This window comes from Oryzias latipes, chromosome 16 (genome assembly GCF_053564925.1).
Source record: "Oryzias latipes strain Hd-rR chromosome 16, Olatipes_Hd-rR_3.1".
Lineage (NCBI taxonomy): Eukaryota > Metazoa > Chordata > Actinopteri > Beloniformes > Adrianichthyidae > Oryzias > Oryzias latipes.
In genome coordinates this window covers 9,238,141-9,261,382 of record NC_136252.1, presented here as the reverse complement: position 1 = coordinate 9,261,382, position 23,242 = coordinate 9,238,141, and the positions used below count along the sequence as shown (strand labels likewise).

The window sequence follows — 23,242 nt, the reverse complement described above, 5'->3', positions numbered from 1 at the left end:
TTTCTTTGTATTGTTTTTTTTCCTTTTTCCCTTATCTGTCTGCGTCTGGCTTTTCTCTCTGTGTGTGTGAGTGTGTGTGTGCGCTTTTCTCCTGCTCCCCACAGTCTTATGGCTGTTGGGGAGTTACTTTTCAGTCTCTTTTCTTTTTCTCCTTCTTTCTGCACAGTTTTTTCTTTCACTTTCACGGGGTTTTTTCCCCCCCCCGTCTTGGGAGCATGGCTTCTGCGGGGGGGAGCTCTTCGGGTGATGGGCTGGGGTCTTTTTCCTCGAAGGGTGTGAGGAATGTGGGGAATGTGAAAGCGGCGTCCTCATTAGCCGCAGGTGCGGCGGCGCGGTCCGCTTCTGTTGCTACGGCGGGGGTGGAGAGATCACAGAGGGTGGATGGAGGAGAAACTTCGTCAATCAGGTATGAAAGGGATCTCACGATTCATGTGGAACTGGTAGGTGAGGATCCTGTATCCGTGAGTGAACTGCTTCGGTACAGCAGGTTGCTCTGTGGGGGCGTGGTGGCGTGTCGTTCTGTGGGGCAAAAGCGATATGAATTGACGATGTCGAATGCGGTGGGGAGGGACAAACTATTGGATGGATTTAAAATTGGAAACACGACTGTGCAGGGGAGGAGCATCTCTAACGATGAGCTGGTAGTGTCTTTCCTGGGGCTGCCGGCGTATGTGACGGATGAAGAAATTTTGGAGAAGTTGGAGGGGTGGAGAGTATCGGCGGTGTCTCCGATCAAACGGAGGATGTGGCCGGGCACTAGTGTGGCTGATGGGACGCGTTTTGTAAAAGTGAAATTTAATGAAAGCGTCCAGTCTTTGCCTTATTCGGCGAAATTTAACACGGCCACGGGACCGGAATTTTTTCGTGTCATCCACGATAAACAGGTGAAGGTCTGCAGGATCTGCATAAAACCGGGGCACATTGTCAGAGATTGCCCGGACTTTTTATGTAACAAGTGCGGCGTTCAGGGGCATTACGCCCGGGAATGTGTGTCTTCGATCCAGAAGTGTGCTGTCTGCCTCAACATGAAAGAGAACTGTGTGTGTCTAGGTGCCGCTGAGGAGACCGTGGCCTCTGATGTGAGTGACAGTGCGCGTGACAGCGCTTCGGAGGGAGACCTGTCTGACTCTGTGTCTGACGGACGCGTGTCCGCCGCGCGCCACAGCGCCGCTGCGGCGGGGCTTTCATCCACTGACGGAGGGGACGCTCTCGGACGGCAGGCGGAGGCGGGAAGCCCGGACCTGCTCCGAGCAGCGGAGGTGTCAGAGGCGCACCGTTTGTCGACAGACGCGTTTCCCGTGAGGGAGGGTGAGCAGCACCCACAAAATGCCGCTACTCCCATCCGGGCGGGGGGGGCCCACGGAGCTGGTCCTGCCCCGATACCGTCTGGACCCGTGACGGGGGGAGCGCAGCACAAGAACGATGGCTCTGCCCCTGACCGGGCGGGGGGGACCCACATAGTTGGTCCTACCCTGGTGACATCTGAACCCGTGGAGGGGGGGGCACAGCGGAGGAGCGCTGGCTCTGCCCTGGCCCGGGAGGGAGAGGCTGCGAACCTCTTCCAGAAGACTGCCTTTTTGTCCCCTCGCGTCGTGAATCCATCTGGGAATGTTGTGGGTGTGACGGATGATGAAGTGACAGGCTCTGATATGGAGGTCGACGTGCTTGCGCGTCCACAGAGGAGGTCACGGTCTCAGGGGAGCAGGAGGGGATCGAGGCAGCATAAGCAGAAGAAGACCTAGGTGTGATGTCCTTTTTAGTCTATTTCCTCATGATTAAACTCCTCAGCCTAAACATCAGAGGAGTTTGTGGGATGGACAAGGTGTCAGAAATCCTGAATGAACCCTGTGACATCCTTTGTCTACAAGAGGTGAGGTGGGATGCTGAGACCTGTGCTGCAGCAGAAAAGCTGTGGGGGGGCTCCGTCTTTTATGCAGTGGGTCCTTTGCGCTCTGCTGGGGTCGCTGTTTTCTTCAGGTCCGGGGTCTTTGACAGTGTGAACCTTCGGGTGGCAGATCCTGCAGGCCGTAAACTCATTGTGGAGTTTGAATGGGCGAGACGGAAGATGAGATTATTAAATCTATATGCTTCTAATGTTGAGAAGGAAAGAAAGATTTTTTTCCGTTCTCTCCGGCCCTTTGTGACGGAGGATTCACTCCTAGTGGGAGATTTGAATACGGTTCTGTCGCCAGCTGATGTTTCAGTGCGGAATGTTTTCAAGACGGATTTTGGACGGCAAGAACTTATCTCTGTCATGATGGACTACAACCTCGTCGACGTGTGGAGGCTGTTAAACCCTGGGAGGAGGGTTTTTTCCAGGAGGCAGATGGTGATGGGTGTCCTGAAGCAGTCTAGGATAGACCATGTCTTTTCTGCTGGAGGGGTGACACGTTTGGTTGACAGCGTTGCGTATCGTCCAAATGTGTGGAGCGATCACTCATGGGTGGAGGTGGTGCTTGACACGGTGGGTGCTAGGAAGGGTGGAGGTCTATGGATTTTAAATAACAGTGTTTTGGGTGAGGAAGGGTATCGCAGAAAGATTAAAACTTTACTGGGGTATTACAGGGATCAGTTGGAAGATGACGTGGACTTCTTTTCTTGGTGGGAGGAATTGAAGGTCCGGATCCGGTTATCGACTGTGGCATATTGCAAAAAAAGGAAGTGGAAGGCTCTGGAGGAGGAGAGGGACGTTAGGGCGATTCTGGAAAAAGAGGCAACCCTACTTGCGGATGACCCAGACCGTGATGTTACAGTTTATGGGGCTGCCCTGGCTCGGCTGAAGGGTTTTCAGGAGGAGAAGTGCAGGGCGGCTGCATTGAGAGCTAGGGTGAGAGACTTTGTGGAGGGTGAGAGGTCCTCGGCTTTCTTTCTGGGTTTAGAAAAAAAAAAGCAAGGCAGGTCCATCATCACGGCGCTGTACGACGCTGGAGGGAACGTGTGTACAGAGACAGATGAAATTCTGACTGTAGTGGAGAATTTTTATAAGGGCCTGTTTAATGGTGGTGGTAGTGATGAACATGCCGTAGAGGCCTGCGTGGGAGTTCTGACTGCCAGGGTAAGGGATGAGGATAAGACTGCATGTGATGCGGACATTACGGTGGAGGAGATCAGGAGAGCCATTGACAGACAAAACAGAAATAAATCTCCTGGTGCCGATGGTCTGACCGCTGAATTTTATCAATGTTTTCGGGATGACCTGGTGCCCCTTCTATCTAGGATGTTTGGTTCTTTCTGCCTGGGGCGACTGCCAACGCCCTCTTTTTGTTTAGGGACTGTTAAACTGCTGTTCAAAAATAAGGGTGACAGGGCGGACCTTGATAATTACAGGCCTATCACCTTGTTGAATACAGATTACAAAATCTTGACATCGGTGTTGGCTGAAAGGTTGAGGGAAGTGCTCCCCTCAATTTTGGGGTCTTCGCAGGCGTATGGGGTTCAGGGGAGACAGATAACGGACACGGTTCTTTCTCTTCTCTGCACGGTGGAGCATATGGAACGGTCGGGGGGATTTTTCTTAAATGTTGATTTTAGCAAAGCGTTTGATCGGGTGGAGCACGGGTTTTTGTGGAGGGTGTTAGATCGTTTTGGTTTTGGGGAACTTTTTATCTCTCGGATACGGGCACTTTATACCTCCGCTAGCAGTAAGGTGTTGTGTAATGGACATTCTACCGGCGTCTTCAGTATAACTCGGTCGATACGACAGGGCTGCCCATTGTCGGCCATGTTGTTCAGCATCGCGGTGGAACCCCTGGCGGGCATGATTTCTGCTGATAACAGTGTTCGGGGTGTGGTCACGCCTGCGGGGAGGGAAATTAAAATCCTAGCGTATGCGGATGACACGAGCCTTGTGTTGAATGATGAGGCCAGTGTTGATGGGGCCTTGCGACAACTTCAGGCGTACTGTCGAGCCTCGGGCGCTAAGGTGAATGTCCACAAGTCTGAGATTTTCTTTTTGGGCTGCAGGGTCGACACGGTGAATAGATGGGGGTTTCGAGAGGCCACAGCTGGGGTTAGGGTGTTGGGGGTCTGGTTGGCCAGAACCCCTAGGGACACCATCCATCAAAACTGGACTGCGCTGGTGAAAAACCTGGCTCAGGTGTTGGCGTTGTGGAAAATGAGAAGGTTGACCCTGAGGGGAAAGGTCACGGTTTTGAATTCTCTGATCTTTTCGAAGATTAACTACGTGCTGTCTATCCTGCCCCTTCCTGTGCATTTCCAGACGCGCATCAATGAGTTGTTGTCTCTTTTCTTGTGGGGGTCGAGAGCGAACCAAATATCCAGGCTGACGCTGTCTCGGAATATTCAAGAGGGTGGGCTGGGTCTGGTGGAGTTGGGCGCCAGGAAGAAGGCTTTGCGCCTGAGACTGGTGGCCCGTCTCTTGGACCCGAGTCAAGTCCCTCACTGGAAGGATTATCTGGAGGATGACTTCTCTAGGCTTTTTCGACCTGGCCTTGCGGTATTCTGCCAGAGACGTCCGATGACGGCCTTTCAGGAATTGAGCCCTCTTTCCATAGAGCTGTTGTCGGCGTGGCATTCAGCTAGTGGTCTTGTAGTTCAATCCGTCTCCACCCCGTACCAGGTTTTACATCAGCCACTGTTCCATAACGCGGTGCTCACACATGGGAGGCTTCCCCTCCAGTGTAGACTTCTGGAGGAAAGTGGTTGTCTCCTGGTGGGTGATATCATGGTTGGTGGGAGGCTGTGTGCGGTTACTGACGTTCTTTTGAGGTTTTGTGGTGGTATGACTCAGGGTGAGCGGTGGAGGGTGAAGCGGGGTTTTGCCCGGATCTCTTCCTCTGTTCCCCTGAGGTGGTTGGTTATTGTCAGGAGGGGTGGGCCTGTGCTGCAAGAGGCCAGTTTCTGTTTTCAGTTCTTGCAGGGTGGAGTGCCGGTTGCCGTGCAGTCTATAGCAACAAAGACCTGGTACCGGGCAATGCTCACCCTGGAGACCAAGGTCCCTGCGGCGGAAAGAGCATGGGGAGCAGTGTTTCCGGGTAAGGACCCTGCGAGTATTTGGAGGAGTCTGAAAGGGAGTATTTTCCCTCATTCAGTGTGGAATATGGATTTCAGGCTACGCCATAGAAAAATATATTCCAGTGTGGTTCTTCATCAGATTGATGAAGAACTGTATGATAGGACTTGTCCCGTCTGTGGCTATGTCCCTGAAACACTGGAACACATGTTTCTGGATTGTCTGGTTGTGAGGCCTTTCTGGCAGAGACTACGAGCGGTGCTGAAAGCCGGATGCTCCTTGGAGTGGGGCGTGGAGGAGGACTGGCAGTGGGCCTCGCTGTTCGGGATACCGGAAGAGGAGAGACGATCAGGATGGAAGGCGGCTGATTTACTTTTGGCGCTTGGTCGTTTTGCCATTTATCAGGCCAGGAACCTGCGACTTAAGGAAGGGCGTTCGATGGACCGATGGAGTTGTGTGAAGAGGATGTTGGGGGGACATCTACTGACGCTCCAGAAAGCGGACCCTGATGGAATGTGGCGGAGTGCTGAAATGACCAAGATTTTTTCTTATGTGTGTACATGATGTAGTTTTAAGTTTAGTTTTGTGTTACTTTGGGATCTGTATTTTCTGCTTTGCAGGTCTGTTGTAGTTTTTGACTTTCTTTTGAATCTCCATCTGTAATGTTGTGATTGTTTCTTTTGTAAATATTTTAATTTCCTTTATAAATAAAAAAAAAAAAAAAAAAAAAAAGACCCGCCCGATCTCGTCCGATCTCGGAAGCCAAACAGGGTTGGGCCTGGTTAGTACCTGGATGGGAGACCGCTTGGGAATACCAGGTGCTGTAAGTTTTCCATCTTTTCCTCCCAACCAGCAGAGGGTGTTCTTCCAAAATCTGCTTCAAAGTTCACCTAAGGTTTTTTTTTTTTTTTTTTTAATAAACAACTTTTGCCTCATGTAAAGTAATCAGGTAGCTTCAGAGCAATCAGAATCAAGGTGTCAATGCATAACCTTTAGCCTAATTACACCCACCTGTTACAATGAGCAGATGTTAGCAGTGTTTCTGTTCAGACTTTGTGTGTGTTTAAACCAAGGCTGATTTTGCAGAGGAGAGGTGAAATGGCATGGTTTTTGCAGCAGGTGGGTGTGTCTAGTCAGCAGGTGTGTTAATCAGGAGGACACAATGGCAAGCCTGTAGCTTTAAGCAGGAAAACCTTGAGATTGAGTGGCCAAGAGGCTTTGCTGGACACTGGCAAGTGCTTACGGCCACACCACTCTGGACCCGCCCGATCTCGTCCGATCTCGGAAGCCAAACAGGGTTGGGCCTGGTTAGTACCTGGATGGGAGACCGCTTGGGAATACCAGGTGCTGTAAGTTTTCCATCTTTTCCTCCCAACCAGCAGAGGGTGTTCTTCCAAAATCTGCTTCAAAGTTCACCTAAGGTTTTTTTTTTTTTTTTTTTAATAAACAACTTTTGCCTCATGTAAAGTAATCAGGTAGCTTCAGAGCAATCAGAATCAAGGTGTCAATGCATAACCTTTAGCCTAATTACACCCACCTGTTACAATGAGCAGATGTTAGCAGTGTTTCTGTTCAGACTTTGTGTGTGTTTAAACCAAGGCTGATTTTGCAGAGGAGAGGTGAAATGGCATGGTTTTTGCAGCAGGTGGGTGTGTCTAGTCAGCAGGTGTGTTAATCAGGAGGACACAATGGCAAGCCTGTAGCTTTAAGCAGGAAAACCTTGAGATTGAGTGGCCAAGAGGCTTTGCTGGACACTGGCAAGTGCTTACGGCCACACCACTCTGGACCCGCCCGATCTCGTCCGATCTCGGAAGCCAAACAGGGTTGGGCCTGGTTAGTACCTGGATGGGAGACCGCTTGGGAATACCAGGTGCTGTAAGTTTTCCATCTTTTCCAACCAGCAGAGGGTGTTCTTCCAAAATCTGCTTCAAAGTTCACCTAAGGTTTTTTTTTTTTTTTTTTTAATAAACAACTTTTGCCTCATGTAAAGTAATCAGGTAGCTTCAGAGCAATCAGAATCAAGGTGTCAATGCATAACCTTTAGCCTAATTACACCCACCTGTTACAATGAGCAGATGTTAGCAGTGTTTCTGTTCAGACTTTGTGTGTGTTTAAACCAAGGCTGATTTTGCAGAGGAGAGGTGAAATGGCATGGTTTTTGCAGCAGGTGGGTGTGTCTAGTCAGCAGGTGTGTTAATCAGGAGGACACAATGGCAAGCCTGTAGCTTTAAGCAGGAAAACCTTGAGATTGAGTGGCCAAGAGGCTTTGCTGGACACTGGCAAGTGCTTACGGCCACACCACTCTGGACCCGCCCGATCTCGTCCGATCTCGGAAGCCAAACAGGGTTGGGCCTGGTTAGTACCTGGATGGGAGACCGCTTGGGAATACCAGGTGCTGTAAGTTTTCCATCTTTTCCTCCCAACCAGCAGAGGGTGTTCTTCCAAAATCTGCTTCAAAGTTCACCTAAGGTTTTTTTTTTTTTTTTTTTAATAAACAACTTTTGCCTCATGTAAAGTAATCAGGTAGCTTCAGAGCAATCAGAATCAAGGTGTCAATGCATAACCTTTAGCCTAATTACACCCACCTGTTACAATGAGCAGATGTTAGCAGTGTTTCTGTTCAGACTTTGTGTGTGTTTAAACCAAGGCTGATTTTGCAGAGGAGAGGTGAAATGGCATGGTTTTTGCAGCAGGTGGGTGTGTCTAGTCAGCAGGTGTGTTAATCAGGAGGACACAATGGCAAGCCTGTAGCTTTAAGCAGGAAAACCTTGAGATTGAGTGGCCAAGAGGCTTTGCTGGACACTGGCAAGTGCTTACGGCCACACCACTCTGGACCCGCCCGATCTCGTCCGATCTCGGAAGCCAAACAGGGTTGGGCCTGGTTAGTACCTGGATGGGAGACCGCTTGGGAATACCAGGTGCTGTAAGTTTTCCATCTTTTCCTCCCAACCAGCAGAGGGTGTTCTTCCAAAATCTGCTTCAAAGTTCACCTAAGGTTTTTTCCTTTTTCTTTTTCTTTTTTTTTTTTTTTTTTTTTAATAAACAACTTTTGCCTCATGTAAAGTAATCAGGTAGCTTCAGAGCAATCAGAATCAAGGTGTCAATGCATAACCTTTAGCCTAATTACACCCACCTGTTACAATGAGCAGATGTTAGCAGTGTTTCTGTTCAGACTTTGTGTGTGTTTAAACCAAGGCTGATTTTGCAGAGGAGAGGTGAAATGGCATGGTTTTTGCAGCAGGTGGGTGTGTCTAGTCAGCAGGTGTGTTAATCAGGAGGACACAATGGCAAGCCTGTAGCTTTAAGCAGGAAAACCTTGAGATTGAGTGGCCAAGAGGCTTTGCTGGACACTGGCAAGTGCTTACGGCCACACCACTCTGGACCCGCCCGATCTCGTCCGATCTCGGAAGCCAAACAGGGTTGGGCCTGGTTAGTACCTGGATGGGAGACCGCTTGGGAATACCAGGTGCTGTAAGTTTTCCATCTTTTCCTCCCAACCAGCAGAGGGTGTTCTTCCAAAATCTGCTTCAAAGTTCACCTAAGGTTTTTTTTTTTTTTTTTTTAATAAACAACTTTTGCCTCATGTAAAGTAATCAGGTAGCTTCAGAGCAATCAGAATCAAGGTGTCAATGCATAACCTTTAGCCTAATTACACCCACCTGTTACAATGAGCAGATGTTAGCAGTGTTTCTGTTCAGACTTTGTGTGTGTTTAAACCAAGGCTGATTTTGCAGAGGAGAGGTGAAATGGCATGGTTTTTGCAGCAGGTGGGTGTGTCTAGTCAGCAGGTGTGTTAATCAGGAGGACACAATGGCAAGCCTGTAGCTTTAAGCAGGAAAACCTTGAGATTGAGTGGCCAAGAGGCTTTGCTGGACACTGGCAAGTGCTTACGGCCACACCACTCTGGACCCGCCCGATCTCGTCCGATCTCGGAAGCCAAACAGGGTTGGGCCTGGTTAGTACCTGGATGGGAGACCGCTTGGGAATACCAGGTGCTGTAAGTTTTCCATCTCTTCCTCCCAACCAGCAGAGGGTGTTCTTCCAAAATCTGCTTCAAAGTTCACCTAAGGTTTTTTTCTTTTTCTTTTTCTTTTTTTTTTTTTTTTTTTTTAATAAACAACTTTTGCCTCATGTAAAGTAATCAGGTAGCTTCAGAGCAATCAGAATCAAGGTGTCAATGCATAACCTTTAGCCTAATTACACCCACCTGTTACAATGAGCAGATGTTAGCAGTGTTTCTGTTCAGACTTTGTGTGTGTTTAAACCAAGGCTGATTTTGCAGAGGAGAGGTGAAATGGCATGGTTTTTGCAGCAGGTGGGTGTGTCTAGTCAGCAGGTGTGTTAATCAGGAGGACACAATGGCAAGCCTGTAGCTTTAAGCAGGAAAACCTTGAGATTGAGTGGCCAAGAGGCTTTGCTGGACACTGGCAAGTGCTTACGGCCACACCACTCTGGACCCGCCCGATCTCGTCCGATCTCGGAAGCCAAACAGGGTTGGGCCTGGTTAGTACCTGGATGGGAGACCGCTTGGGAATACCAGGTGCTGTAAGTTTTCCATCTTTTCCTCCCAACCAGCAGAGGGTGTTCTTCCAAAATCTGCTTCAAAGTTCACCTAAGGTTTTTTTTTTTTTTTTTTTAATAAACAACTTTTGCCTCATGTAAAGTAATCAGGTAGCTTCAGAGCAATCAGAATCAAGGTGTCAATGCATAACCTTTAGCCTAATTACACCCACCTGTTACAATGAGCAGATGTTAGCAGTGTTTCTGTTCAGACTTTGTGTGTGTTTAAACCAAGGCTGATTTTGCAGAGGAGAGGTGAAATGGCATGGTTTTTGCAGCAGGTGGGTGTGTCTAGTCAGCAGGTGTGTTAATCAGGAGGACACAATGGCAAGCCTGTAGCTTTAAGCAGGAAAACCTTGAGATTGAGTGGCCAAGAGGCTTTGCTGGACACTGGCAAGTGCTTACGGCCACACCACTCTGGACCCGCCCGATCTCGTCCGATCTCGGAAGCCAAACAGGGTTGGGCCTGGTTAGTACCTGGATGGGAGACCGCTTGGGAATACCAGGTGCTGTAAGTTTTCCATCTTTTCCTCCCAACCAGCAGAGGGTGTTCTTCCAAAATCTGCTTCAAAGTTCACCTAAGGTTTTTTTTTTTTTTTTTTTAATAAACAACTTTTGCCTCATGTAAAGTAATCAGGTAGCTTCAGAGCAATCAGAATCAAGGTGTCAATGCATAACCTTTAGCCTAATTACACCCACCTGTTACAATGAGCAGATGTTAGCAGTGTTTCTGTTCAGACTTTGTGTGTGTTTAAACCAAGGCTGATTTTGCAGAGGAGAGGTGAAATGGCATGGTTTTTGCAGCAGGTGGGTGTGTCTAGTCAGCAGGTGTGTTAATCAGGAGGACACAATGGCAAGCCTGTAGCTTTAAGCAGGAAAACCTTGAGATTGAGTGGCCAAGAGGCTTTGCTGGACACTGGCAAGTGCTTACGGCCACACCACTCTGGACCCGCCCGATCTCGTCCGATCTCGGAAGCCAAACAGGGTTGGGCCTGGTTAGTACCTGGATGGGAGACCGCTTGGGAATACCAGGTGCTGTAAGTTTTCCATCTTTTCCTCCCAACCAGCAGAGGGTGTTCTTCCAAAATCTGCTTCAAAGTTCACCTAAGGTTTTTTTTTTTTTTTTTTAATAAACAACTTTTGCCTCATGTAAAGTAATCAGGTAGCTTCAGAGCAATCAGAATCAAGGTGTCAATGCATAACCTTTAGCCTAATTACACCCACCTGTTACAATGAGCAGATGTTAGCAGTGTTTCTGTTCAGACTTTGTGTGTGTTTAAACCAAGGCTGATTTTGCAGAGGAGAGGTGAAATGGCATGGTTTTTGCAGCAGGTGGGTGTGTCTAGTCAGCAGGTGTGTTAATCAGGAGGACACAATGGCAAGCCTGTAGCTTTAAGCAGGAAAACCTTGAGATTGAGTGGCCAAGAGGCTTTGCTGGACACTGGCAAGTGCTTACGGCCACACCACTCTGGACCCGCCCGATCTCGTCCGATCTCGGAAGCCAAACAGGGTTGGGCCTGGTTAGTACCTGGATGGGAGACCGCTTGGGAATACCAGGTGCTGTAAGTTTTCCATCTTTTCCTCCCAACCAGCAGAGGGTGTTCTTCCAAAATCTGCTTCAAAGTTCACCTAAGGTTTTTTTTTTTTTTTTTTTAATAAACAACTTTTGCCTCATGTAAAGTAATCAGGTAGCTTCAGAGCAATCAGAATCAAGGTGTCAATGCATAACCTTTAGCCTAATTACACCCACCTGTTACAATGAGCAGATGTTAGCAGTGTTTCTGTTCAGACTTTGTGTGTGTTTAAACCAAGGCTGATTTTGCAGAGGAGAGGTGAAATGGCATGGTTTTTGCAGCAGGTGGGTGTGTCTAGTCAGCAGGTGTGTTAATCAGGAGGACACAATGGCAAGCCTGTAGCTTTAAGCAGGAAAACCTTGAGATTGAGTGGCCAAGAGGCTTTGCTGGACACTGGCAAGTGCTTACGGCCACACCACTCTGGACCCGCCCGATCTCGTCCGATCTCGGAAGCCAAACAGGGTTGGGCCTGGTTAGTACCTGGATGGGAGACCGCTTGGGAATACCAGGTGCTGTAAGTTTTCCATCTTTTCCTCCCAACCAGCAGAGGGTGTTCTTCCAAAATCTGCTTCAAAGTTCACCTAAGGTTTTTTTTTTTTTTTTTTTAATAAACAACTTTTGCCTCATGTAAAGTAATCAGGTAGCTTCAGAGCAATCAGAATCAAGGTGTCAATGCATAACCTTTAGCCTAATTACACCCACCTGTTACAATGAGCAGATGTTAGCAGTGTTTCTGTTCAGACTTTGTGTGTGTTTAAACCAAGGCTGATTTTGCAGAGGAGAGGTGAAATGGCATGGTTTTTGCAGCAGGTGGGTGTGTCTAGTCAGCAGGTGTGTTAATCAGGAGGACACAATGGCAAGCCTGTAGCTTTAAGCAGGAAAACCTTGAGATTGAGTGGCCAAGAGGCTTTGCTGGACACTGGCAAGTGCTTACGGCCACACCACTCTGGACCCGCCCGATCTCGTCCGATCTCGGAAGCCAAACAGGGTTGGGCCTGGTTAGTACCTGGATGGGAGACCGCTTGGGAATACCAGGTGCTGTAAGTTTTCCATCTTTTCCTCCCAACCAGCAGAGGGTGTTCTTCCAAAATCTGCTTCAAAGTTCACCTAAGGTTTTTTTTTTTTTTTTTTTAATAAACAACTTTTGCCTCATGTAAAGTAATCAGGTAGCTTCAGAGCAATCAGAATCAAGGTGTCAATGCATAACCTTTAGCCTAATTACACCCACCTGTTACAATGAGCAGATGTTAGCAGTGTTTCTGTTCAGACTTTGTGTGTGTTTAAACCAAGGCTGATTTTGCAGAGGAGAGGTGAAATGGCATGGTTTTTGCAGCAGGTGGGTGTGTCTAGTCAGCAGGTGTGTTAATCAGGAGGACACAATGGCAAGCCTGTAGCTTTAAGCAGGAAAACCTTGAGATTGAGTGGCCAAGAGGCTTTGCTGGACACTGGCAAGTGCTTACGGCCACACCACTCTGGACCCGCCCGATCTCGTCCGATCTCGGAAGCCAAACAGGGTTGGGCCTGGTTAGTACCTGGATGGGAGACCGCTTGGGAATACCAGGTGCTGTAAGTTTTCCATCTTTTCCTCCCAACCAGCAGAGGGTGTTCTTCCAAAATCTGCTTCAAAGTTCACCTAAGGTTTTTTTTTTTTTTTTTTTAATAAACAACTTTTGCCTCATGTAAAGTAATCAGGTAGCTTCAGAGCAATCAGAATCAAGGTGTCAATGCATAACCTTTAGCCTAATTACACCCACCTGTTACAATGAGCAGATGTTAGCAGTGTTTCTGTTCAGACTTTGTGTGTGTTTAAACCAAGGCTGATTTTGCAGAGGAGAGGTGAAATGGCATGGTTTTTGCAGCAGGTGGGTGTGTCTAGTCAGCAGGTGTGTTAATCAGGAGGACACAATGGCAAGCCTGTAGCTTTAAGCAGGAAAACCTTGAGATTGAGTGGCCAAGAGGCTTTGCTGGACACTGGCAAGTGCTTACGGCCACACCACTCTGGACCCGCCCGATCTCGTCCGATCTCGGAAGCCAAACAGGGTTGGGCCTGGTTAGTACCTGGATGGGAGACCGCTTGGGAATACCAGGTGCTGTAAGTTTTCCATCTTTTCCTCCCAACCAGCAGAGGGTGTTCTTCCAAAATCTGCTTCAAAGTTCACCTAAGGTTTTTTTTTTTTTTTTTTTAATAAACAACTTTTGCCTCATGTAAAGTAATCAGGTAGCTTCAGAGCAATCAGAATCAAGGTGTCAATGCATAACCTTTAGCCTAATTACACCCACCTGTTACAATGAGCAGATGTTAGCAGTGTTTCTGTTCAGACTTTGTGTGTGTTTAAACCAAGGCTGATTTTGCAGAGGAGAGGTGAAATGGCATGGTTTTTGCAGCAGGTGGGTGTGTCTAGTCAGCAGGTGTGTTAATCAGGAGGACACAATGGCAAGCCTGTAGCTTTAAGCAGGAAAACCTTGAGATTGAGTGGCCAAGAGGCTTTGCTGGACACTGGCAAGTGCTTACGGCCACACCACTCTGGACCCGCCCGATCTCGTCCGATCTCGGAAGCCAAACAGGGTTGGGCCTGGTTAGTACCTGGATGGGAGACCGCTTGGGAATACCAGGTGCTGTAAGTTTTCCATCTTTTCCTCCCAACCAGCAGAGGGTGTTCTTCCAAAATCTGCTTCAAAGTTCACCTAAGGTTTTTTTTTTTTTTTTTTTAATAAACAACTTTTGCCTCATGTAAAGTAATCAGGTAGCTTCAGAGCAATCAGAATCAAGGTGTCAATGCATAACCTTTAGCCTAATTACACCCACCTGTTACAATGAGCAGATGTTAGCAGTGTTTCTGTTCAGACTTTGTGTGTGTTTAAACCAAGGCTGATTTTGCAGAGGAGAGGTGAAATGGCATGGTTTTTGCAGCAGGTGGGTGTGTCTAGTCAGCAGGTGTGTTAATCAGGAGGACACAATGGCAAGCCTGTAGCTTTAAGCAGGAAAACCTTGAGATTGAGTGGCCAAGAGGCTTTGCTGGACACTGGCAAGTGCTTACGGCCACACCACTCTGGACCCGCCCGATCTCGTCCGATCTCGGAAGCCAAACAGGGTTGGGCCTGGTTAGTACCTGGATGGGAGACCGCTTGGGAATACCAGGTGCTGTAAGTTTTCCATCTTTTCCTCCCAACCAGCAGAGGGTGTTCTTCCAAAATCTGCTTCAAAGTTCACCTAAGGTTTTTTTTTTTTTTTTTTTAATAAACAACTTTTGCCTCATGTAAAGTAATCAGGTAGCTTCAGAGCAATCAGAATCAAGGTGTCAATGCATAACCTTTAGCCTAATTACACCCACCTGTTACAATGAGCAGATGTTAGCAGTGTTTCTGTTCAGACTTTGTGTGTGTTTAAACCAAGGCTGATTTTGCAGAGGAGAGGTGAAATGGCATGGTTTTTGCAGCAGGTGGGTGTGTCTAGTCAGCAGGTGTGTTAATCAGGAGGACACAATGGCAAGCCTGTAGCTTTAAGCAGGAAAACCTTGAGATTGAGTGGCCAAGAGGCTTTGCTGGACACTGGCAAGTGCTTACGGCCACACCACTCTGGACCCGCCCGATCTCGTCCGATCTCGGAAGCCAAACAGGGTTGGGCCTGGTTAGTACCTGGATGGGAGACCGCTTGGGAATACCAGGTGCTGTAAGTTTTCCATCTTTTCCTCCCAACCAGCAGAGGGTGTTCTTCCAAAATCTGCTTCAAAGTTCACCTAAGGTTTTTTTTTTTTTTTTTTTAATAAACAACTTTTGCCTCATGTAAAGTAATCAGGTAGCTTCAGAGCAATCAGAATCAAGGTGTCAATGCATAACCTTTAGCCTAATTACACCCACCTGTTACAATGAGCAGATGTTAGCAGTGTTTCTGTTCAGACTTTGTGTGTGTTTAAACCAAGGCTGATTTTGCAGAGGAGAGGTGAAATGGCATGGTTTTTGCAGCAGGTGGGTGTGTCTAGTCAGCAGGTGTGTTAATCAGGAGGACACAATGGCAAGCCTGTAGCTTTAAGCAGGAAAACCTTGAGATTGAGTGGCCAAGAGGCTTTGCTGGACACTGGCAAGTGCTTACGGCCACACCACTCTGGACCCGCCCGATCTCGTCCGATCTCGGAAGCCAAACAGGGTTGGGCCTGGTTAGTACCTGGATGGGAGACCGCTTGGGAATACCAGGTGCTGTAAGTTTTCCATCTTTTCCTCCCAACCAGCAGAGGGTGTTCTTCCAAAATCTGCTTCAAAGTTCACCTAAGGTTTTTTTTTTTTTTTTTTTAATAAACAACTTTTGCCTCATGTAAAGTAATCAGGTAGCTTCAGAGCAATCAGAATCAAGGTGTCAATGCATAACCTTTAGCCTAATTACACCCACCTGTTACAATGAGCAGATGTTAGCAGTGTTTCTGTTCAGACTTTGTGTGTGTTTAAACCAAGGCTGATTTTGCAGAGGAGAGGTGAAATGGCATGGTTTTTGCAGCAGGTGGGTGTGTCTAGTCAGCAGGTGTGTTAATCAGGAGGACACAATGGCAAGCCTGTAGCTTTAAGCAGGAAAACCTTGAGATTGAGTGGCCAAGAGGCTTTGCTGGACACTGGCAAGTGCTTACGGCCACACCACTCTGGACCCGCCCGATCTCGTCCGATCTCGGAAGCCAAACAGGGTTGGGCCTGGTTAGTACCTGGATGGGAGACCGCTTGGGAATACCAGGTGCTGTAAGTTTTCCATCTTTTCCTCCCAACCAGCAGAGGGTGTTCTTCCAAAATCTGCTTCAAAGTTCACCTAAGGTTTTTTTTTTTTTTTTTTTAATAAACAACTTTTGCCTCATGTAAAGTAATCAGGTAGCTTCAGAGCAATCAGAATCAAGGTGTCAATGCATAACCTTTAGCCTAATTACACCCACCTGTTACAATGAGCAGATGTTAGCAGTGTTTCTGTTCAGACTTTGTGTGTGTTTAAACCAAGGCTGATTTTGCAGAGGAGAGGTGAAATGGCATGGTTTTTGCAGCAGGTGGGTGTGTCTAGTCAGCAGGTGTGTTAATCAGGAGGACACAATGGCAAGCCTGTAGCTTTAAGCAGGAAAACCTTGAGATTGAGTGGCCAAGAGGCTTTGCTGGACACTGGCAAGTGCTTACGGCCACACCACTCTGGACCCGCCCGATCTCGTCCGATCTCGGAAGCCAAACAGGGTTGGGCCTGGTTAGTACCTGGATGGGAGACCGCTTGGGAATACCAGGTGCTGTAAGTTTTCCATCTTTTCCTCCCAACCAGCAGAGGGTGTTCTTCCAAAATCTGCTTCAAAGTTCACCTAAGGTTTTTTTTTTTTTTTTTTTAATAAACAACTTTTGCCTCATGTAAAGTAATCAGGTAGCTTCAGAGCAATCAGAATCAAGGTGTCAATGCATAACCTTTAGCCTAATTACACCCACCTGTTACAATGAGCAGATGTTAGCAGTGTTTCTGTTCAGACTTTGTGTGTGTTTAAACCAAGGCTGATTTTGCAGAGGAGAGGTGAAATGGCATGGTTTTTGCAGCAGGTGGGTGTGTCTAGTCAGCAGGTGTGTTAATCAGGAGGACACAATGGCAAGCCTGTAGCTTTAAGCAGGAAAACCTTGAGATTGAGTGGCCAAGAGGCTTTGCTGGACACTGGCAAGTGCTTACGGCCACACCACTCTGGACCCGCCCGATCTCGTCCGATCTCGGAAGCCAAACAGGGTTGGGCCTGGTTAGTACCTGGATGGGAGACCGCTTGGGAATACCAGGTGCTGTAAGTTTTCCATCTTTTCCTCCCAACCAGCAGAGGGTGTTCTTCCAAAATCTGCTTCAAAGTTCACCTAAGGTTTTTTTTTTTTTTTTTTTTAATAAACAACTTTTGCCTCATGTAAAGTAATCAGGTAGCTTCAGAGCAATCAGAATCAAGGTGTCAATGCATAACCTTTAGCCTAATTACACCCACCTGTTACAATGAGCAGATGTTAGCAGTGTTTCTGTTCAGACTTTGTGTGTGTTTAAACCAAGGCTGATTTTGCAGAGGAGAGGTGAAATGGCATGGTTTTTGCAGCAGGTGGGTGTGTCTAGTCAGCAGGTGTGTTAATCAGGAGGACACAATGGCAAGCCTGTAGCTTTAAGCAGGAAAACCTTGAGATTGAGTGGCCAAGAGGCTTTGCTGGACACTGGCAAGTGCTTACGGCCACACCACTCTGGACCCGCCCGATCTCGTCCGATCTCGGAAGCCAAACAGGGTTGGGCCTGGTTAGTACCTGGATGGGAGACCGCTTGGGAATACCAGGTGCTGTAAGTTTTCCATCTTTTCCTCCCAACCAGCAGAGGGTGTTCTTCCAAAATCTGCTTCAAAGTTCACCTAAGGTTTTTTTTTTTTTTTTTTTAATAAACAACTTTTGCCTCATGTAAAGTAATCAGGTAGCTTCAGAGCAATCAGAATCAAGGTGTCAATGCATAACCTTTAGCCTAATTACACCCACCTGTTACAATGAGCAGATGTTAGCAGTGTTTCTGTTCAGACTTTGTGTGTGTTTAAACCAAGGCTGATTTTGCAGAGGAGAGGTGAAATGGCATGGTTTTTGCAGCAGGTGGGTGTGTCTAGTCAGCAGGTGTGTTAATCAGGAGGACACAATGGCAAGCCTGTAGCTTTAAGCAGGAAAACCTTGAGATTGAGTGGCCAAGAGGCTTTGCTGGACACTGGCAAGTGCTTACGGCCACACCACTCTGGACCCGCCCGATCTCGTCCGATCTCGGAAGCCAAACAGGGTTGGGCCTGGTTAGTACCTGGATGGGAGACCGCTTGGGAATACCAGGTGCTGTAAGTTTTCCATCTTTTCCTCCCAACCAGCAGAGGGTGTTCTTCCAAAATCTGCTTCAAAGTTCACCTAAGGTTTTTTTTTTTTTTTTTTTAATAAACAACTTTTGCCTCATGTAAAGTAATCAGGTAGCTTCAGAGCAATCAGAATCAAGGTGTCAATGCATAACCTTTAGCCTAATTACACCCACCTGTTACAATGAGCAGATGTTAGCAGTGTTTCTGTTCAGACTTTGTGTGTGTTTAAACCAAGGCTGATTTTGCAGAGGAGAGGTGAAATGGCATGGTTTTTGCAGCAGGTGGGTGTGTCTAGTCAGCAGGTGTGTTAATCAGGAGGACACAATGGCAAGCCTGTAGCTTTAAGCAGGAAAACCTTGAGATTGAGTGGCCAAGAGGCTTTGCTGGACACTGGCAAGTGCTTACGGCCACACCACTCTGGACCCGCCCGATCTCGTCCGATCTCGGAAGCCAAACAGGGTTGGGCCTGGTTAGTACCTGGATGGGAGACCGCTTGGGAATACCAGGTGCTGTAAGTTTTCCATCTTTTCCTCCCAACCAGCAGAGGGTGTTCTTCCAAAATCTGCTTCAAAGTTCACCTAAGGTTTTTTTTTTTTTTTTTTTAATAAACAACTTTTGCCTCATGTAAAGTAATCAGGTAGCTTCAGAGCAATCAGAATCAAGGTGTCAATGCATAACCTTTAGCCTAATTACACCCACCTGTTACAATGAGCAGATGTTAGCAGTGTTTCTGTTCAGACTTTGTGTGTGTTTAAACCAAGGCTGATTTTGCAGAGGAGAGGTGAAATGGCATGGTTTTTGCAGCAGGTGGGTGTGTCTAGTCAGCAGGTGTGTTAATCAGGAGGACACAATGGCAAGCCTGTAGCTTTAAGCAGGAAAACCTTGAGATTGAGTGGCCAAGAGGCTTTGCTGGACACTGGCAAGTGCTTACGGCCACACCACTCTGGACCCGCCCGATCTCGTCCGATCTCGGAAGCCAAACAGGGTTGGGCCTGGTTAGTACCTGGATGGGAGACCGCTTGGGAATACCAGGTGCTGTAAGTTTTCCATCTTTTCCTCCCAACCAGCAGAGGGTGTTCTTCCAAAATCTGCTTCAAAGTTCACCTAAGGTTTTTTTTTTTTTTTTTTTAATAAACAACTTTTGCCTCATGTAAAGTAATCAGGTAGCTTCAGAGCAATCAGAATCAAGGTGTCAATGCATAACATTTAGCCTAATTACACCCACCTGTTACAATGAGCAGATGTTAGCAGTGTTTCTGTTCAGACTTTGTGTGTGTTTAAACCAAGGCTGATTTTGCAGAGGAGAGGTGAAATGGCATGGTTTTTGCAGCAGGTGGGTGTGTCTAGTCAGCAGGTGTGTTAATCAGGAGGACACAATGGCAAGCCTGTAGCTTTAAGCAGGAAAACCTTGAGATTGAGTGGCCAAGAGGCTTTGCTGGACACTGGCAAGTGCTTACGGCCACACCACTCTGGACCCGCCCGATCTCGTCCGATCTCGGAAGCCAAACAGGGTTGGGCCTGGTTAGTACCTGGATGGGAGACCGCTTGGGAATACCAGGTGCTGTAAGTTTTCCATCTTTTCCTCCCAACCAGCAGAGGGTGTTCTTCCAAAATCTGCTTCAAAGTTCACCTAAGGTTTTTTTTTTTTTTTTTTTAATAAACAACTTTTGCCTCATGTAAAGTAATCAGGTAGCTTCAGAGCAATCAGAATCAAGGTGTCAATGCATAACCTTTAGCCTAATTACACCCACCTGTTACAATGAGCAGATGTTAGCAGTGTTTCTGTTCAGACTTTGTGTGTGTTTAAACCAAGGCTGATTTTGCAGAGGAGAGGTGAAATGGCATGGTTTTTGCAGCAGGTGGGTGTGTCTAGTCAGCAGGTGTGTTAATCAGGAGGACACAATGGCAAGCCTGTAGCTTTAAGCAGGAAAACCTTGAGATTGAGTGGCCAAGAGGCTTTGCTGGACACTGGCAAGTGCTTACGGCCACACCACTCTGGACCCGCCCGATCTCGTCCGATCTCGGAAGCCAAACAGGGTTGGGCCTGGTTAGTACCTGGATGGGAGACCGCTTGGGAATACCAGGTGCTGTAAGTTTTCCATCTTTTCCTCCCAACCAGCAGAGGGTGTTCTTCCAAAATCTGCTTCAAAGTTCACCTAAGGTTTTTTTTTTTTTTTTTTTAATAAACAACTTTTGCCTCATGTAAAGTAATCAGGTAGCTTCAGAGCAATCAGAATCAAGGTGTCAATGCATAACCTTTAGCCTAATTACACCCACCTGTTACAATGAGCAGATGTTAGCAGTGTTTCTGTTCAGACTTTGTGTGTGTTTAAACCAAGGCTGATTTTGCAGAGGAGAGGTGAAATGGCATGGTTTTTGCAGCAGGTGGGTGTGTCTAGTCAGCAGGTGTGTTAATCAGGAGGACACAATGGCAAGCCTGTAGCTTTAAGCAGGAAAACCTTGAGATTGAGTGGCCAAGAGGCTTTGCTGGACACTGGCAAGTGCTTACGGCCACACCACTCTGGACCCGCCCGATCTCGTCCGATCTCGGAAGCCAAACAGGGTTGGGCCTGGTTAGTACCTGGATGGGAGACCGCTTGGGAATACCAGGTGCTGTAAGTTTTCCATCTTTTCCTCCCAACCAGCAGAGGGTGTTCTTCCAAAATCTGCTTCAAAGTTCACCTAAGGTTTTTTTTTTTTTTTTTTTAATAAACAACTTTTGCCTCATGTAAAGTAATCAGGTAGCTTCAGAGCAATCAGAATCAAGGTGTCAATGCATAACCTTTAGCCTAATTACACCCACCTGTTACAATGAGCAGATGTTAGCAGTGTTTCTGTTCAGACTTTGTGTGTGTTTAAACCAAGGCTGATTTTGCAGAGGAGAGGTGAAATGGCATGGTTTTTGCAGCAGGTGGGTGTGTCTAGTCAGCAGGTGTGTTAATCAGGAGGACACAATGGCAAGCCTGTAGCTTTAAGCAGGAAAACCTTGAGATTGAGTGGCCAAGAGGCTTTGCTGGACACTGGCAAGTGCTTACGGCCACACCACTCTGGACCCGCCCGATCTCGTCCGATCTCGGAAGCCAAACAGGGTTGGGCCTGGTTAGTACCTGGATGGGAGACCGCTTGGGAATACCAGGTGCTGTAAGTTTTCCATCTTTTCCTCCCAACCAGCAGAGGGTGTTCTTCCAAAATCTGCTTCAAAGTTCACCTAAGGTTTTTTTTTTTTTTTTTTTTAATAAACAACTTTTGCCTCATGTAAAGTAATCAGGTAGCTTCAGAGCAATCAGAATCAAGGTGTCAATGCATAACCTTTAGCCTAATTACACCCACCTGTTACAATGAGCAGATGTTAGCAGTGTTTCTGTTCAGACTTTGTGTGTGTTTAAACCAAGGCTGATTTTGCAGAGGAGAGGTGAAATGGCATGGTTTTTGCAGCAGGTGGGTGTGTCTAGTCAGCAGGTGTGTTAATCAGGAGGACACAATGGCAAGCCTGTAGCTTTAAGCAGGAAAACCTTGAGATTGAGTGGCCAAGAGGCTTTGCTGGACACTGGCAAGTGCTTACGGCCACACCACTCTGGACCCGCCCGATCTCGTCCGATCTCGGAAGCCAAACAGGGTTGGGCCTGGTTAGTACCTGGATGGGAGACCGCTTGGGAATACCAGGTGCTGTAAGTTTTCCATCTTTTCCTCCCAACCAGCAGAGGGTGTTCTTCCAAAATCTGCTTCAAAGTTCACCTAAGGTTTTTTTTTTTTTTTTTTTAATAAACAACTTTTGCCTCATGTAAAGTAATCAGGTAGCTTCAGAGCAATCAGAATCAAGGTGTCAATGCATAACCTTTAGCCTAATTACACCCACCTGTTACAATGAGCAGATGTTAGCAGTGTTTCTGTTCGGACTTTGTGTGTGTTTAAACCAAGGCTGATTTTGCAGAGGAGAGGTGAAATGGCATGGTTTTTGCAGCAGGTGGGTGTGTCTAGTCAGCAGGTGTGTTAATCAGGAGGACACAATGGCAAGCCTGTAGCTTTAAGCAGGAAAACCTTGAGATTGAGTGGCCAAGAGGCTTTGCTGGACACTGGCAAGTGCTTACGGCCACACCACTCTGGACCCGCCCGATCTCGTCCGATCTCGGAAGCCAAACAGGGTTGGGCCTGGTTAGTACCTGGATGGGAGACCGCTTGGGAATACCAGGTGCTGTAAGTTTTCCATCTTTTCCTCCCAACCAGCAGAGGGTGTTCTTCCAAAATCTGCTTCAAAGTTCACCTAAGGTTTTTTTTTTTTTTTTTTTAATAAACAACTTTTGCCTCATGTAAAGTAATCAGGTAGCTTCAGAGCAATCAGAATCAAGGTGTCAATGCATAACCTTTAGCCTAATTACACCCACCTGTTACAATGAGCAGATGTTAGCAGTGTTTCTGTTCAGACTTTGTGTGTGTTTAAACCAAGGCTGATTTTGCAGAGGAGAGGTGAAATGGCATGGTTTTTGCAGCAGGTGGGTGTGTCTAGTCAGCAGGTGTGTTAATCAGGAGGACACAATGGCAAGCCTGTAGCTTTAAGCAGGAAAACCTTGAGATTGAGTGGCCAAGAGGCTTTGCTGGACACTGGCAAGTGCTTACGGCCACACCACTCTGGACCCGCCCGATCTCGTCCGATCTCGGAAGCCAAACAGGGTTGGGCCTGGTTAGTACCTGGATGGGAGACCGCTTGGGAATACCAGGTGCTGTAAGTTTTCCATCTTTTCCTCCCAACCAGCAGAGGGTGTTCTTCCAAAATCTGCTTCAAAGTTCACCTAAGGTTTTTTTTTTTTTTTTTTTTAATAAACAACTTTTGCCTCATGTAAAGTAATCAGGTAGCTTCAGAGCAATCAGAATCAAGGTGTCAATGCATAACCTTTAGCCTAATTACACCCACCTGTTACAATGAGCAGATGTTAGCAGTGTTTCTGTTCAGACTTTGTGTGTGTTTAAACCAAGGCTGATTTTGCAGAGGAGAGGTGAAATGGCATGGTTTTTGCAGCAGGTGGGTGTGTCTAGTCAGCAGGTGTGTTAATCAGGAGGACACAATGGCAAGCCTGTAGCTTTAAGCAGGAAAACCTTGAGATTGAGTGGCCAAGAGGCTTTGCTGGACACTGGCAAGTGCTTACGGCCACACCACTCTGGACCCGCCCGATCTCGTCCGATCTCGGAAGCCAAACAGGGTTGGGCCTGGTTAGTACCTGGATGGGAGACCGCTTGGGAATACCAGGTGCTGTAAGTTTTCCATCTTTTCCTCCCAACCAGCAGAGGGTGTTCTTCCA

General features: G+C 47.3%; 1 protein-coding gene and 33 non-coding genes across 34 annotated transcripts in view; all 34 read left to right on the top strand.

Moving 5' to 3' along the window:
- The window catches only part of LOC144984559 (uncharacterized), a 402,969-nt gene that overhangs the window by 299,865 nt on the left and 79,862 nt on the right, over positions 1-23,242 (top strand). The gene's annotated exons all lie outside the window — the stretch shown is intronic.
- LOC144985369 (5S ribosomal RNA) lies at positions 6,210-6,328 on the top strand. Its single transcript, XR_013649198.1, has one exon. It is a non-coding gene; the product is annotated as a 5S ribosomal RNA (ribosomal RNA).
- Positions 6,736-6,854, top strand: LOC144985368 (5S ribosomal RNA). Its single transcript, XR_013649197.1, has one exon. It is a non-coding gene; the product is annotated as a 5S ribosomal RNA (ribosomal RNA).
- LOC144985367 (5S ribosomal RNA) lies at positions 7,258-7,376 on the top strand. The gene has a single exon (XR_013649196.1). It is a non-coding gene; the product is annotated as a 5S ribosomal RNA (ribosomal RNA).
- Positions 7,784-7,902, top strand: LOC144985366 (5S ribosomal RNA). Its single transcript, XR_013649195.1, has one exon. It is a non-coding gene; the product is annotated as a 5S ribosomal RNA (ribosomal RNA).
- LOC144985365 (5S ribosomal RNA) lies at positions 8,332-8,450 on the top strand. The gene has a single exon (XR_013649194.1). It is a non-coding gene; the product is annotated as a 5S ribosomal RNA (ribosomal RNA).
- On the top strand, positions 8,858-8,976 carry LOC144985364 (5S ribosomal RNA). Its single transcript, XR_013649193.1, has one exon. It is a non-coding gene; the product is annotated as a 5S ribosomal RNA (ribosomal RNA).
- LOC144985362 (5S ribosomal RNA) lies at positions 9,406-9,524 on the top strand. Its single transcript, XR_013649191.1, has one exon. It is a non-coding gene; the product is annotated as a 5S ribosomal RNA (ribosomal RNA).
- LOC144985361 (5S ribosomal RNA) lies at positions 9,932-10,050 on the top strand. The gene has a single exon (XR_013649190.1). It is a non-coding gene; the product is annotated as a 5S ribosomal RNA (ribosomal RNA).
- On the top strand, positions 10,458-10,576 carry LOC144985360 (5S ribosomal RNA). The gene has a single exon (XR_013649189.1). It is a non-coding gene; the product is annotated as a 5S ribosomal RNA (ribosomal RNA).
- LOC144985359 (5S ribosomal RNA) lies at positions 10,983-11,101 on the top strand. Its single transcript, XR_013649188.1, has one exon. It is a non-coding gene; the product is annotated as a 5S ribosomal RNA (ribosomal RNA).
- LOC144985358 (5S ribosomal RNA) lies at positions 11,509-11,627 on the top strand. Its single transcript, XR_013649187.1, has one exon. It is a non-coding gene; the product is annotated as a 5S ribosomal RNA (ribosomal RNA).
- On the top strand, positions 12,035-12,153 carry LOC144985357 (5S ribosomal RNA). The gene has a single exon (XR_013649186.1). It is a non-coding gene; the product is annotated as a 5S ribosomal RNA (ribosomal RNA).
- LOC144985356 (5S ribosomal RNA) lies at positions 12,561-12,679 on the top strand. The gene has a single exon (XR_013649185.1). It is a non-coding gene; the product is annotated as a 5S ribosomal RNA (ribosomal RNA).
- On the top strand, positions 13,087-13,205 carry LOC144985355 (5S ribosomal RNA). The gene has a single exon (XR_013649184.1). It is a non-coding gene; the product is annotated as a 5S ribosomal RNA (ribosomal RNA).
- Positions 13,613-13,731, top strand: LOC144985354 (5S ribosomal RNA). Its single transcript, XR_013649183.1, has one exon. It is a non-coding gene; the product is annotated as a 5S ribosomal RNA (ribosomal RNA).
- On the top strand, positions 14,139-14,257 carry LOC144985353 (5S ribosomal RNA). Its single transcript, XR_013649182.1, has one exon. It is a non-coding gene; the product is annotated as a 5S ribosomal RNA (ribosomal RNA).
- LOC144985351 (5S ribosomal RNA) lies at positions 14,665-14,783 on the top strand. Its single transcript, XR_013649180.1, has one exon. It is a non-coding gene; the product is annotated as a 5S ribosomal RNA (ribosomal RNA).
- On the top strand, positions 15,191-15,309 carry LOC144985350 (5S ribosomal RNA). Its single transcript, XR_013649179.1, has one exon. It is a non-coding gene; the product is annotated as a 5S ribosomal RNA (ribosomal RNA).
- LOC144985349 (5S ribosomal RNA) lies at positions 15,717-15,835 on the top strand. Its single transcript, XR_013649178.1, has one exon. It is a non-coding gene; the product is annotated as a 5S ribosomal RNA (ribosomal RNA).
- LOC144985348 (5S ribosomal RNA) lies at positions 16,243-16,361 on the top strand. The gene has a single exon (XR_013649177.1). It is a non-coding gene; the product is annotated as a 5S ribosomal RNA (ribosomal RNA).
- Positions 16,769-16,887, top strand: LOC144985347 (5S ribosomal RNA). Its single transcript, XR_013649176.1, has one exon. It is a non-coding gene; the product is annotated as a 5S ribosomal RNA (ribosomal RNA).
- Positions 17,296-17,414, top strand: LOC144985346 (5S ribosomal RNA). Its single transcript, XR_013649175.1, has one exon. It is a non-coding gene; the product is annotated as a 5S ribosomal RNA (ribosomal RNA).
- On the top strand, positions 17,822-17,940 carry LOC144985345 (5S ribosomal RNA). Its single transcript, XR_013649174.1, has one exon. It is a non-coding gene; the product is annotated as a 5S ribosomal RNA (ribosomal RNA).
- LOC144985344 (5S ribosomal RNA) lies at positions 18,348-18,466 on the top strand. The gene has a single exon (XR_013649173.1). It is a non-coding gene; the product is annotated as a 5S ribosomal RNA (ribosomal RNA).
- LOC144985343 (5S ribosomal RNA) lies at positions 18,874-18,992 on the top strand. Its single transcript, XR_013649172.1, has one exon. It is a non-coding gene; the product is annotated as a 5S ribosomal RNA (ribosomal RNA).
- LOC144985342 (5S ribosomal RNA) lies at positions 19,400-19,518 on the top strand. Its single transcript, XR_013649171.1, has one exon. It is a non-coding gene; the product is annotated as a 5S ribosomal RNA (ribosomal RNA).
- Positions 19,926-20,044, top strand: LOC144985340 (5S ribosomal RNA). The gene has a single exon (XR_013649169.1). It is a non-coding gene; the product is annotated as a 5S ribosomal RNA (ribosomal RNA).
- On the top strand, positions 20,452-20,570 carry LOC144985339 (5S ribosomal RNA). Its single transcript, XR_013649168.1, has one exon. It is a non-coding gene; the product is annotated as a 5S ribosomal RNA (ribosomal RNA).
- LOC144985338 (5S ribosomal RNA) lies at positions 20,978-21,096 on the top strand. The gene has a single exon (XR_013649167.1). It is a non-coding gene; the product is annotated as a 5S ribosomal RNA (ribosomal RNA).
- Positions 21,505-21,623, top strand: LOC144985337 (5S ribosomal RNA). Its single transcript, XR_013649166.1, has one exon. It is a non-coding gene; the product is annotated as a 5S ribosomal RNA (ribosomal RNA).
- Positions 22,031-22,149, top strand: LOC144985336 (5S ribosomal RNA). Its single transcript, XR_013649165.1, has one exon. It is a non-coding gene; the product is annotated as a 5S ribosomal RNA (ribosomal RNA).
- On the top strand, positions 22,557-22,675 carry LOC144985335 (5S ribosomal RNA). The gene has a single exon (XR_013649164.1). It is a non-coding gene; the product is annotated as a 5S ribosomal RNA (ribosomal RNA).
- Positions 23,084-23,202, top strand: LOC144985334 (5S ribosomal RNA). The gene has a single exon (XR_013649163.1). It is a non-coding gene; the product is annotated as a 5S ribosomal RNA (ribosomal RNA).